We start from the raw sequence: 14,813 nt of genomic DNA, 5'->3' as shown, positions 1-14,813 counted from the left end.
AGACTTTTCACAAATATACCATTTAAACATTTATGAATTATGCAAAAACATTTAGAAAGTGATTTTCATGTCACCGCTTCATGTTTATGTAATTAATATTTTTATTTCCATAAACATGGTTGCTACAGAAATAGAATCTTAGAATTCCCTGACTTTTCCCTGTTTTCCAGAAATTTAAGAGAAAAATTCCCTGACTTTCTTATGAAGTACATACCATAAATGTTAACGTGCATATGATTAAATGTAATATAAAAATTTCAACATGAGGTAATATAAGGTTTTTTTATTGTTATTTTGACGGCAGGATTGCGAATGTGTTTTTTTCGTTCGACATGGCTGGTGAGAGCTCTTCGGCCCATATTGCTGAGATGAATACTTTTGTAGCACAATGTGCAGTACGCAGAATTTATGTTTTTAGCAGAGGATTTGATATGCTGAAACTGTGACTCATTGAGCCAATTCTCCTTAAAAGTAGTTTTCTTGGACATCTCTAAGCTAAAAAAAGTACATATTAATATTTTCAGGTTAGGTTAAAAAATTATTGTTTATGAATTCTTAAAAAAATATTACTACACAAATACAAAAACTATTACAAATTCACACCTAGCAATATAACAGGCCTACTTAGAGATTACAATAGCAGCATTACAACATGCAATACTCTTACATTCTTACAATGTTAACTAACGATTCTGGGGAAAAACATGTTCAGTTATGCATATTTTTTTATACACAATGTAAGTGTCACGCAACAAAACTCACGGATTATAACGGTTGAAAAAAAATAATTAAAAAAATAGTTAGAAAAAATGCAAAAACATAACCGCACACAAAAGCCACGTGTTTTCGTATCAGCTTGGTAGTTTTCAAAATGAGAATTGGTATTGCTTCTTTATCAAAATGCACTTTATTTTCTTATGATCACATCAAAAACTAACTTCACTTGAAACAACGCCTTTAAATTCACGTAATAAGCTTTGTACTCATCTTATTCCACGTGAAAATAGCCTTCAAAAGATAAACGACGCCAAGCCCGTTCTGTAGTTTACTGCATGGAACGGAACAAAACACAAAGTCTCAAGGGCAAATTAAAAAGGATCAAAACACGAACAAATGAAGGCCGGGTTCGCTAGTGAACAAACGAGTACCTGGATTGGCCAGAAGTTATGGTGGGTGGTTGTAACAGCCTATTGCAATGGACAATCGTAGACCAAGTAAAAAAAAAGTTGCAGTTGCCGTGTGCCTTAAGCAGCAGCCTTTTAGCGGAGTCGTTCGGTAGCGGTACGAGCGCATCAAAACAAAGCTTTGTTTGAATAATAAGCAACTTTAAAATTTCCAGAATTCGTAGAATTTTCCCTGACATTTCCCGGAATTCCCTGACCATTTTAATTTCCCTGACATTTCCCGGTTTTCCCGGTTTTCTAGTCCTGTAGCAACCATGATAAATGGAAAAAATATATTCATAAAATTAATTGATTTATATTGCATACAGTAAAACCCTGTTAAGACATTTTTCAAGGGACTGGATGCTAACAACTTCTTAACAGGGAAAACTTATAAGGAAAATATAATTGCTTCATAAAAACAAATTTTACTCAAATGACATACTGCTTGACTCAAAAATACACTTACCAATTATCGTAGGCAATCTGGAAAAACCTGAGACATAAGATTCAAAAGTGCATGAAAAATTTAGTTGCTCTTGAAGACTTTTCCAATTTGCTGCATGTATAAGCACATGCAATTGGTTCACTGTCCTCACATGCTTCTTCAAGGAAAATATTGTTAACTTCTTGAGCACCAAAGCCTTTTTTTCTGAAGCAATTTCTAATGATGGTTGAGTCAAGCATTTCCCATGAAGCGGAAAGAAAATGCATGCTGTCCAAGATGTTGATTTTATAACCACTCATTTTGGTACTTATCATTCTTGTTATAAGTAGTAACACAAGGCACTTACAAAAATGCTGTTTCAAAATTTTTATAATTCCCTGGTCCATGGGTTGTAGCCTGTATGTTGAATTTGGTGGGAAAAATTCAATCTGGATATTTCTAAGGTTGGATATTTCCTTGGGATGAGCAGGGCAGTGATCCATGAAAAGCAAAATCTTCCGATTTTTGCACCCCATCTTTGCATCCAAAGCTCTCACATAGTCTTCAAAAATGCTGTCTATCATCTACGCAGACTTGTTTACATACTGGCACGGTAATGTCTTTATGGTGTTAAAACACCTTGGTTTTTTTGGTTTCCCAATTACCAACAATGGTAACTTTTCAGTGTCATCCATGTTGGCACCCAATAACACTGTCACTTGTTCCTTACTTTGTTTCCCTCCATGGCATGTTTCTCCTTTTAAAAAGTTTTGTCTGGAAGCATGTTGAAAAACAGACCACATTCATTGAAATTGAATATATTTTTTGGTTCAAAAACTATTATAATTGCAGGCAACTTTGTGTTTATCCAACTCTGGACAGTATCATCACACACATTCTCATATTCTCCACTTACAGTTCTATAGACAATTCCCACTCTGTTCTTAAATCTGTCGAGCCAGCCATTCAAATCTTGAAATTCAACATCTCGGTTATGAGCTATTTGTACAGCTTTCTCTCTTAAAATTGGGTCGTTCGTTTGGAATTCCAATTGCCCTCTGTTCTTTAAACCAACCCAATAGTAAAATTTAAACTTCTTTGTATTTACCAATATCCATTTTTTTAGACTTTGACAAAACATTAGTAGCCAAAAGTTGGTCTCGCTTCATCATGATTCAGTTCAAAGTAGATGGTGGCATCCCAAGTTTTTTTGCCATATTCACTCTTGGTCTCAAAGGATTCACATCAACTTCTGATATTATTTTCAGTTTTTCTTCAAAGGATAACGTCTTCCGTTTAATGGGTCGTCCACTACTTTTAGATGCCATTATGCACTGTTCACCACAACACTAAACATTTATTATGCTTGATAACCTTAAAATCACAACTAAAAATATTGCAAACCTAAAAAACGAGTAATGACTGGTGGTAAATATGGTTTGCTGCGTATTCATAACGTGTTATAACTTGAATAGGAAAAAAACTGTGCAGATTGAATAACCTCTCCGTATATACGAATGCAAGCAGATGATTGGTCGAAAATAAAACTTGTAACAGCGTGCAGCATGTGGCACAAGTTTCGATGGTCGTGCACATTTCTCAGTCATCAGATGTTCTTTCTCGAATAGGGGAAATGGAGTTCAGATGGAACAGCCTCTCAGTCCATACAAATGCAAGCAGATGATTGGTTGAAAAATACACTTGTAACAGCGTGCGGCGTTCGGCGTCCAGTGTCCAGCACAGGTTTCGACGGTCGTGCACGTTTCTGATTCGTCAGATGTTCCATGACAACAGTGCAAACCTGTACTGGATCATGTCCAAAGAATTGTATTAAACACAAGGTTCTGCCTCGAATAGGAGAAATGGCATGCAGATGGAACAGCCTCTCAGTCAATCAGATGATTGGTCGAAAAATACACTTGTAACAATCATCGTCATAGATGATAATAATCCGCTTAGTAGGTTTGTTTTCTATTTTTGTAGTTGCGATAACCGCAATTGGGGGGGGGGGGGGGGGGGGGGGGTTAGTGATAGAAAAAAAGTAATGGTTTGGTAGCCGTAGAGAAATTACACTCACAGTTTGTATGTATACCAGACAACTTTTTTTGACTTCAATAATATAAAAAATATATGAAAAAGTGAAAAAGTAGAATCAGTAGTAACATGACAAACTATCGCTCAAAAAAAAAAGGAATAATACAAACTGAAAAAGTAATACAATTACAATATTATTACGTTAGAAACAAAAACAAAGGTAAATAAATGGTACCAAACCAATGTTTTTAAGGAATTACCTGAATCACAGGTCCATTTTTTCTTTACTCCAGGCATCATGTCAGTAGGCCGAGTTGTTGTTGGCCATAGAAAATGACACTCACAGTTTGTATGTCTGGTGGCCATAGATAAATGACACTCACGGGTTGTATGTCTACCAGACGGCTATCTTGCACTAAAAACATTTTCCACAATCACAGCCAATTTATAAAAAAACTTAATGAATTATACACCTAAAACTTCCTCATGAATCACACTGTGCATTGGTGAAAACAGTATGAAAAACCATTCGGTAGTTTTTGAGTTTATTGCGTTCAGACAAAACAGATGCGGCGAGATACAATACAATTTTAATGAAACAAAGCCTAGATTCTGCTCCCCATTATACTCTGTCCACCTGTGAAAACTACATGAAATTTCGTTCAGTAGTTTCGGAGATGTGCGCTAACAGACAGGCATACAGACAGAAAATAATTCTAAAAATCGCTGATTTGTGTTCTATTACTCTTCTTTAGTCACCCCGTTTATTTTTTATTACTTTTCTTTCCATGTACAGACATACTGGGTTCTGCTGTTTTTAATTCTAAGTGCATTTGAGAATTTTCTGTTAAGGAAAAGACTTAATCAAAGGCGGGACCCTCCATTAGATTTTGTTTTGATGGGAAAAAAAATGACTCATGCAAAGAGCTTCTATATCGTCGGTAACGTTCCTGAACTTCCACCATTTCTGATGTAAGAGCGCTTCTTTTGTGTTTATCAAAGATCCTGTAAACATTTATCAATGCAGTAACCAACGATTAAAATGCAATTAAAAAACATCTAGTCAAACAACAATCACGAGCACATTGCAAACTCGAAACTAATAGTGCTCCGTCGAACATAAGGTGGCAATGTGTTGTGTAACACACATAATTGTGCATCCTGGTTCCATAACCTGTTCAACTGCAGAGTTAAAAACTGGATAGTTTTAATACACAAAACAATTTCTTGAGACCATTGTTTAACATTAGGCTACATAATCACAAGAAGAACATGAGTCTTTTTGATTACAGGATAACCAAATTCAAGTTATTAAGTAAATTAAGTCAAAATGATTTCTTCTTTATTCTAAAGGCACAGTTGGAGTCTTCATACTCACCTCATTGGTGTGCATTTCAATGCTCTCATAATAACCAGGACAATTGTTCTTAATACTCTTATGCCAATTATTTAGATTTCATGGCACTAGATTTTTAAATTTTTTCCTAAGGGTTATTTTATCATTTGGTAACGTTAAGCTTTGTGTTATTTCCCTTGGGCATTTCTATATTTTTCAGGGTCCTTTTTGTTTCAATTTATCCATGTCTCAAGCCTGACAGCCTTCGTTTATTTCCGCCATCTACCAGAGACAAACTTCCATCCCAGCGCTTGTGTTTGCAGCAGTAACCGATAACATATGCCCTACCACTCTCGGGGCGTAGCTTGGTCGCCTGCTCCCTTGCGTGCCATCACTAAGTGCACCTCAGGTGCATCGTGCTTCGAAGCATGTCCCTTCGATAGCACCTGCACACGTCAACGCTCGCCACCACCGTTTCTCGCACCTTAGAGCACGCGCATCGAGATTACACAATGCCTCCATGACCAGGTTCACATGGCACCCCCCCCCCTCCCCCAATCCTGTGGTTCTAAGAACCCATTTTTGGGCTGAGACAAAATCCCTCTCTCATCTTCCCTTGCCCCCGCACCTAGTCGAGCATCCAGCACAAGACCCTCCCCTTAAGGATGACCCACGCCAATACCAGCGCTAGTCGCGCTGCGGGCATGCACGACTTGTGGACCACTTTGTCAACTAAACTTAGGCCCCTGGTAATTCTGGTTTTCGCCACCAGGGAGAGCCACCTCAAGCACTCCCTTACCTAGTCTTACAATGACACCTGAGCTCGGCGCATCACCTACCGGTCCCTTCGACAACTTCGTCCCATAGTTTGTAACTTCGCCACACAGCGCCACCTTACAGGCCATCACCACTTCATGCCCTCCCTCCATTTTCCAAGTTCCCTTCTTCCAGCGCAGTGTGTTGGTAGCAAACACCCCCCCTCCCCCGCGCCAAAGAAAAAAAATTTTGCTACTCGGCAGTCCTGGCTTGCCCACTTTTATCCCTCCTCAAGCTACTTCTCCTTAAATTTTGTTCCCCCCCCCCCCCCCCCCATTCTGTGCCTAATATTCAGTCTTGAACTGCCCACCCGTTGGTACTACTTTTGCCGCCCAGCGCACAGCTACATTAAGTTTCCTACACCCCTCGGCACTCAATGTGACGCCGGAGAGAATCTTCTGTACCATTGTCGTAACCGGACGCAGCCACCGTTGCTCATCTGAGTGGTTTATTACTTTAAGGGCCAGTGAGGGGTTTTACATACAACACTTGGGATGGATTCCCAAAAGATTCTTCTTGCCATTAAATATTTTTCTTTACCGGTATTTATTTTCTTTTTTGTCTTCACTGTGTTGTGCCATGCAACTGAGCATACTCCGGTGCTCCAACTCTCCGACTTCTCGAAATGTCCTGATGACATGACTTCTACTCACACAATTGGTGAGTGGAATCTAATAATTTTTTTGGTATGTATAACCACCCCCTTCCCTCTTCGTGGAATATTATAGCCTTGCGGTGGATTTTGTGGTTTTTTTTTTATGCTGCATTATTTTGTTATGCAGTGGTTTAAACCTTACCCACGGATTCAATGGCTTCACCCGTTTCCTTGCTTTTGATGGTTTCCTGCATCATTTTGACTTCTGTGCTGAAGATGTTTCCTTAATACGCTGCTTCCAGAACATCTGCAGAGCTCCTGTCTTAAGAAAAGCACCAACTTCTATTTTTTTTTTTTGTACAGTCAGCAAAGCACTGAAAATTCTGGACTCACGACTATTATAAATCAAATATTTCTAACTCTAATTTCTTACATGAAGCATATTATGTACAAAGGGCACTTTTTCTTCACCTTCTCAATGTTGTTTAATCACAGTCATTTTAAAATACAAAAAAGAAACTCCAAGAGAAAAGACCAGTGAAGTATTGAGTATCAAATATTAAGTCTGTTTGATTTTTATTTATTTAACAGTAAATAAATTGGTAATTATAAAGAATCAGATTCATTAAATAGATGCTAATCTTAACATGTCTCTCAACCGCTGTAATCGTAATAAGAATACAACACGCATGCCAAGACTCAATAAATAAGTTATCAATAACAGACACAAACATCCCAGCTTGGAAATAACACCATAAGCAAAATTTATAAAAAAAAATATAAAACAATTTGTTTACATCCAACGCAATGATTCAACCAGTGTTACTGAAACATTCACCATAAGTCGAGCATTATTCTAAAAAAAAAAAATAGTTTAATGCATGCTTATCTGTATTAAAACTACTAAATACCTAAATGGCTATTTAAAGTACATGTTAAAAAAATAAGAACACTAAATTTTGCTATTTTTATTTTACAATAGTAACCACACCTTTCTTAACTCCAAACATATCTGCAGCATTGTCAGAACAAAAGGCTATTCAATTTTGTAAAAGCACACACAATTTTTCAAATTCTATCAATAAAAGCTGTCCAATATTTTTGCCTGTTGAAACACCTTGCAAAGATAACATATCCAACACACAGCTAAAAATTGAACTATAAGATGTATAAACTACAAGTGGATACAACTTAATATTTGTAGCATTGTTCCTATTTGTTTAAAAAAAAAATGGTCCCCTTTGCAAAAGCTTAACAACTGTGGTAGTTGTGGTCAATTCCATTTCTTTGATTATTGCAGCAGTTTTCATGCTTTTTACTGTGTCTGAAGTCGTACAAATTTTTCGGAACAAATTTCCAGTCTGATCTGCTACACTAAATGAAATATATGTTCCATTAAAAAACTTGTGAAATAGCATTTCGCTTGAATCAAATCCACGTCGTCAGTACAGCTCATTGAAAAGAAACTGTTGGCTTTTTTGTTTTTCTCGGCAGACTTCACATTACTAACGTTTTTCAAACATTTCAAGTGATTAGAAACATTGTTCTTCCCGCTATAAGAAAATTTTATATCACACCAGCACACGCTGCAAAATGCATAGTTCAAGTATTTTTCATTTTCGAATACGCCAACCTAAATATCTGTCCATGCTGTTTTTTTTTTAATTTTTCATAGACATTATGACTGCACAAACAACCTCACTATATATCTTCATACACAAGACTTAAGATTAAACTTCTGAACACATACAAACAATAAAACCTGACAGCACTCACCGCCATTTCTGCCTCGAAACTAGATGTCATTTCAATAAATTTCCCATTCGGTTGTTTCACAGTGGAAAAAAAGGGGGAATTGTACATCTAATTTCATTGGTCAACTCAATTTAGTTCCATTCAATATTTTTCACCTTTTCTTGTTTACATGACAAAATACGTCAAATTGAGCTTCCATATTGTAACAGAAACCGAACGCCGACAATTAATACAATTATTTCGACTACCGGGGAAAAAAAAGTCAAAATAAACTATAAGCTTGTAAAGCGTCGGATATTTTGAATTTCCATACAACCGTAACGCAGATTATTTCCCGTAAAAATTATGGGAAAACCAGAAAATTGGCCAGTATGCAGAAGGACAGTTACACTCTGAGTGTGGCGGGAGGTTTATACACTCAAAATTTTATGCAAATCAACTTATTGTGACAAATTGTAGAGGCATGTTGGGTAAGGCATGTTGGTAGGGTTTCGAGAGATTTTGGAAGAAGTTGCATTGAGTTGTGTGTTGTCTGGTCTAATCTTGTGTTTAATACAATTCTTTGGGCATGAACCAGTACAGGTTTGCACTGTTGTAACGGAAAAACTTAAAAAAAACCAAATAAAAATGAAAACATAAAACCACAGAGCCTAAATCTGTTAATGTCAAACTTTAAATATCAACATAGCACAATAATTTAGTCATGTAAAAAAACAGCACAGATAAACATATTGGGCTAACAACGATGAGACAATCTCAACAAATATAGTAAACAAAGCCAGACAACCATCTGGGACAACACAAATGAACAGACGAACCGAACAAAGATACTGAACAGGTGTTTTGGACAACATGAGGATAGCACAGAGAACACAGAAGGCTTCCTATGACAAAACATTTGCGACGTTTTGGGAATATATATCTGTTCCATCATCAGGCACAAACAGACTGATATCAAACAATGGAAAACATGGGGGTTTTATGTGTTCAACCCCCTTTCCTGGCATAGCAAATGACTGATTGGCCACGCACCTATTGGCTGGTGTCTTGCTGCGAGTGTTGTTGGTTTACATGAGGTTTTGTGTTAAATTAGTTTCTTTTTAACTAAAGGTATCCATGTATTTTTTTATTTCAATTCTTTGTTGACTGATAATATTGTAAGCAATAAAATATTCCCCATATCAAGAATCATTTAAAGAACTAACCTCGTGTGTTTCAGTGGACGAGAGAGGAGGAGAGCTTGCTGTTAAATAAATTGGCTAACCTCAATTTCCAATTTAATTTAATTATTTTAGAAGTGCTTGTTTAAAGAATTATTAATTTTTTTTACAAGAAACCAGTGAAGGCTGTATGTTTATGTTCATTTTTAACTAAGCCCAAAATATTCTAGAACAAGTGTTTTAAGTTAAGATAGTAATGAAATCTTGATTTTAAAGTTTGTAACATTTTTCCTTTTTTTTTTTTTAGCTACAAATGCCTCACTCATACAGTGTTGAGTTATTAGATAATAAAGAGAGGAATCCAGATGTAGCAGGGAGTGGTTCATACGATGAGGAAAACTAAATAGTTTAAAAGCTGAGTTATGTGATTTAAAGTCAACACCTGAAGTAAAAACTTCAGATCACATGGAAGTAGGAAGGTGTTTTTTTTTACTCTGGCCATTTTTGGGGAAAATGCTGTGAGGATATTGATGAATTCCCCAAATAATTTCAACGAGCGGCTCACATAAATGAGTAGAATGATCCGATATGCAAGTAATATTTAACCACATTTTTGAGAGTACCAGCCTTGATAGCTTTGAAAATACTTTTAGAGTACCTTTACCACTTCTGATGAATTAGCCTAAAGATTAAGAGATACATTTTTAAGGGTGGGACATGTGGAAGGCTTATACCTAGTTAATATTACAGTCATTTGTGTATCAAATGTTGAACCTTTGCTCTAAACATGATACTAGGATGACTGAAGCTGGTAAGATTAGTTACTTATTCCAGGGCCTTAGACCAGAGACTGCAGAAAAGATATCTTTTTTCTCAATAACACGGTGGAACCGTTGTTGGGAAATTTACAAAACACAAAGGAGGATTGTACTATGCCAAGAATCATTACCGGACACACACAGTAAGTCATAAACAGGAACAAGCTCATACAAAAAATTTCAGGGAATCCAAGACCCTAAATGAAGAATCAAACACTGTCAACACTAAAATAAAATAAAATGTTTGATAGAATTTGGGAGACAGCTTAAACAGTTGCATGGGGAACATGATGCTTTGCGTTCTCAGGCACAGTCTAGAGGAAATTATAGATCCCAAGAGGAAAACAACAACAACAACAACAACAACAACAACAACAACAACAACAACAACAATAATAATAATAATAATAATAATAATAATAATAAGCCCTACAAGACTTCAGTTTCGTAATAGCTCCTCTAGAAGACGTGACTTAAACTAAACCCTAAAATAAATTATAAGCCTCAGTGTACCAAAGACAGCAGGCCCAATTGCTTTAAATATAGTGGGGGGATAGTAAAATTTCAAGCTATTTTGAGGGGAGAACTCATAAGTAAGAATCTTGTAGAAAAACAACTTTATTACTTAGTGGAAAAACGATGTATCTCACAACAATTCGACTTAATTGATAAGGTTTGATAGAGCATCAACAAAAGTGAGAGGATTTTAAACTAGTCAACATAGTTACACCGGGAATGTGTCTAGTGAAATAATAAGTGTTCTTAATTCTTAAGGTTTAAATAAAAAGAAAATAACTAAACACTAAAGTTTATAAAAATAACCATTTATTATGATAATAACAAATTAGTTATTTTTGTTCCCATAGCTTGTACCTTAAACTGTCTACAAAGTTTACTTAAAGTTTGCTCGAATTATTTTAAGATAACAAAATATCTGGGGAGTGTCAAAAAATAATATCAGAGTCCTTACTACTTTGACTTCAGCATTTACTTAACTACGATAACTAAAATTAACTTAATACACGACATGAGGGACGCACTACTTAGTTTATTTTTATTAAAATAGAGACTATGCTGAATGTACCGTTAACTCCTTTTTTGGTAACCTCGGGACCTCTCCCTCATGAGTAGACTAAACAGACACTGTATTTTTCAGTCTTGATTCTGTATTTTAAAAATGCAAACACAGATCCCTCATGATCTGTGTGAGCCTGGATGAACTTACATGACTTTACATTTTATCTCCCAATCCCCTACTAGTTACCATGGGTCACGACAACCCACGTGAGCCCCAAACAAATGCAATCACCCGTTTAAATCCAAGCGTGTGTAGCCTACCAGAACAATTCAGGAATGTTGAAACCAAATTCCAAACTCACTAACCAAGACAGCTGAGTAGGCCCCCATCCATCTGTGTGCACGGCAAAGGTAGTGTCCTGTTGTGACAGCATGACCCAAAAACGGCAGCCAGAGGCAGCACAGGTGCACAACTGAACAAACAACGGGCTAAAGAATGTGTCAAACCTGCATGTCAGGCGTGCAACGCGCCAGCCCCATGCTCTAGTTACTCAGTTACACCACCCGAATGGCATAGGAGTAAGGACCCTGAAATTTTGTGAACCACAAAATTCGCGAAATAAAACTGAATTCGCCTGTTTTCAAAGTTTTTTGAAAAATTCAAAATTTTTTGATGAAACACAAATGTTGGCACAAAATACAGCTGTTTTCACGAGATGATCGACGCAATTTCTGAAAATGTCACGCTGTTGGTCATAGATATGTGACACAGGAAACAAATTACAATAGCAGAATATTTAGATACCTCAAACGCAGTATTTTTTTTTACCACAGCACAAATCAAAATTATTTATTAACGCCTCAAATGTGATTCTTTGGCCTTTTTTCATGCTTTTGTGCTGTACCTATAATGCGGAGTTATATACATTGTTTATTATATCTTTGTTTATTTGGTTTAAAAGCGAGAGCGATGCCTTTGTTTATAGGAGAAACTACTATGCATTTTATATTATACCAGGTTTTAAGTTACTTTTCTTTATTACTTGATGTTACACAACAAATGTGTTTTTTTATTGAAGAAAAAATTCATTTACCAGAAACTTTCAAACTAATATGAAAAATAATACGGAAATAACCTATCCTCTCATTTGTTTACAAGAAATAATTATTAATCTTATGATAAATCATTTTTATAATGTGTTGCATATGTTTAGCCCCATTCCTTTGTTTAAATTTACTTAATTTGTTAATACAACATCTAGAAAAATACACATTGAGTAGGTTATGCCAAATGTTGGAAGTTGTGTATTGCTTTTTTTTTAATAACTACATTGTGTCAATGATTTAACAGTTAGATATTTTCGTTGTTTGGTAGAATTTTATGAAAGGTATAGAGATGATCAGGTGTATATTTAATCTGTATCTCTGAAAAATAGCATTTTCTGAACAAAATAATAAAACTGCTTTTTATTTATTTCCTGAAATACTTTTCAAACATTCTAAAAAAAAAAAGTTTGGTTAGTTAAGTTCAGAATGCTTAAAAATAGTGTATATGGTTGGTTACGTTTGGTTAGCCACATTAAAAATAATTAAGATTATTATGAATTACCAATTTAAAACGAATATTTTTAATGTAGCTAAACTAGTCATATCTTCACACCATTTTACATAATTTTTATGTACCAAATTAACCAACCGCTCATACAATGTCATAGTACTTTTAATGTACCTAACCCAACAACTTTGTTAAACAGGATAGATTAATTTAAGTATCAAAACACCCTCTCAAAAAATTATTTAAAAAAAGAAGGAAAAGAAAGCATTTTTGATTATTTTTTGGAAAGGATGCTTTTTCTTCAGAATTACCAAAGCTCTTAAGTTTCAATCTACAGTGTAAGTAAAACAAATTTTAAGGGAATAAAAGGAAAAAACGAAAATTTGATATAGGATTTTAGAAGTAATGTTAAATTTTTTACACTAATTTTTTTGCACTGCTTTTATGTTTTAATACAGTCTTTTCGCACCACTTTTGCCTCATTTGAACACAGCTTTTGATCAATTTTATTTACAATTTTTCAGGATCCCTACATAGAAGCAGAGGTAGGTACCCACCCAAATTTCCAATAGTGAAGTCGCAAAACAATTTCAATGACCCCGAAAAAAAAAATACAACAAAATACTAGACTGTTACATCTAAGACTTGTACCCAGTTCATCAATAAAAAATCTAAACAAACATAGAAAATGAGGTACCTTTAGGTAGGGTTATATGTCACATGATTATGTACAATTATGGGTACCAAAATGATGCTCAAAGATTGAGTCATGCCCTTCTTTACATCAAACCTTCAACTCTTGCTCCATGCATTAATTGTTAGTGCTTATGAGAACTCGCTAAACAAAACAAAATATTCTTTAACATATAAACTTATAATTATGTAAGTTAAAAACCAATATTGCATCTACAAGGATAAAAACAGGAATTGCTTCAAGTGTAAAAGAAAAAAAGTGGCAGTGTAACTATTACCCAGGAGACTAGAGGCCACTAAAAATAGACATTGCAACAGATATTACACAAACGGTGTCACAGGAAAAAATATGTACTTACCAACAATATATCTTAAGGCTTTAAAAAAACATTCTCTAAAAATGTATAATTTTGCGAAAGCATAATAAGAAAAGTAATCCATAGATAAAAAGCATTTACTTAAAATAGTCTAGAGCACTATTTCTACTTACCACAAAACAAATGACCACAGTTAGTTTCCACAATCAAAGAAAGATCATGTAAACATATAGCACAACGATCTGCACTGTAGCTCCTCCTGGCTGTGACCTGCATACCTGCAACATAAAAATTAATACTTTACTTAAATACTAATGTTGCATAGTGTGATGGAGTCTAAATATCTAAAACTTATCTTAAATAAAATATTTCACAGCAAATTCGAAAAAATTCACATCAAGCTTAGACATTTAAAATTAAATTGAACAAGTTTTCCACACTACAGTTAACTGGGACTTGTGGTCCGCATAGCTACACACCGAGAAAGTTTTCGCAGGCTAAATACATCGCAGTCATTCTTCCAGAGACTTAAGGGGGTTAATAAATTCTTCAAAATCCTTATGGGCTGGTGATTGAGGCAAGACCAATACTTAGTTGCGTATCCACTGCTATGACTTGTCAATGTTTCACTATAGTGAAACCGAAAATTGCTCCTGCAATTTTACCCAAAACATGCCTGGCAAGTCTTGCCTGATACATCACAACGAATTTCGATAAAGGGCTCAGCACCGGGTCATAACCACTGACCCGGTAGCATCCATGGCCAAATTCGAGTTTCCTTGCACTCACAAATGGTCTTGTAACACACAACACTCCATCTGCACTCCGCAGCTATGTAATAATACATTTTCCTTTTGTCTCGTACATGACTAACAGTATTCGGGGTCACCGTGACTTGTATACCACACCCCCTTAACATTTTATCCAAATTCAAACCCCGTGGTGGGTGTGAACGGAATTCGCGGAGGCACAAGCACGCGTGACTTTTAGTCAGCTGTTCCCGGGCACGACTGACCAAACACGCACAATTCTCCCTTTTCCCCTCTCCGTTGCTTAAGCGTGCCAAACTTTTTGCACAGTCAAAGTTCTTTGCCACATACCTTTAAAGATGTAAATAATAATTGCAC

The 14,813-nt window shown here is 35.7% G+C and overlaps 1 long non-coding RNA gene across 4 annotated transcripts in view; it reads right to left on the bottom strand.

Annotated features, from left to right (window-relative positions):
- LOC134529704 (uncharacterized) overlaps window positions 1–14,813 on the bottom strand; it is a 67,744-nt gene that overhangs the window by 29,526 nt on the left and 23,405 nt on the right. For 3 of the 4 annotated variants that reach the window (XR_010074673.1, XR_010074676.1, XR_010074675.1), the window contains exon 3: window positions 13,860–13,964. This is a non-coding gene — a long non-coding RNA (uncharacterized LOC134529704). Of the gene's footprint in view, window positions 1–3,884; window positions 4,040–13,859; window positions 13,965–14,813 lie in introns of all 4 variants that reach the window. The other variant, XR_010074674.1, reaches the window with a different exon arrangement.

This window comes from Bacillus rossius, chromosome 2, assembly GCF_032445375.1.
Source record: "Bacillus rossius redtenbacheri isolate Brsri chromosome 2, Brsri_v3, whole genome shotgun sequence".
NCBI classification, from domain to species: Eukaryota; Metazoa; Arthropoda; class Insecta; order Phasmatodea; family Bacillidae; genus Bacillus; species Bacillus rossius.
This window is presented reverse-complemented; position numbering and strand designations above follow the sequence as displayed.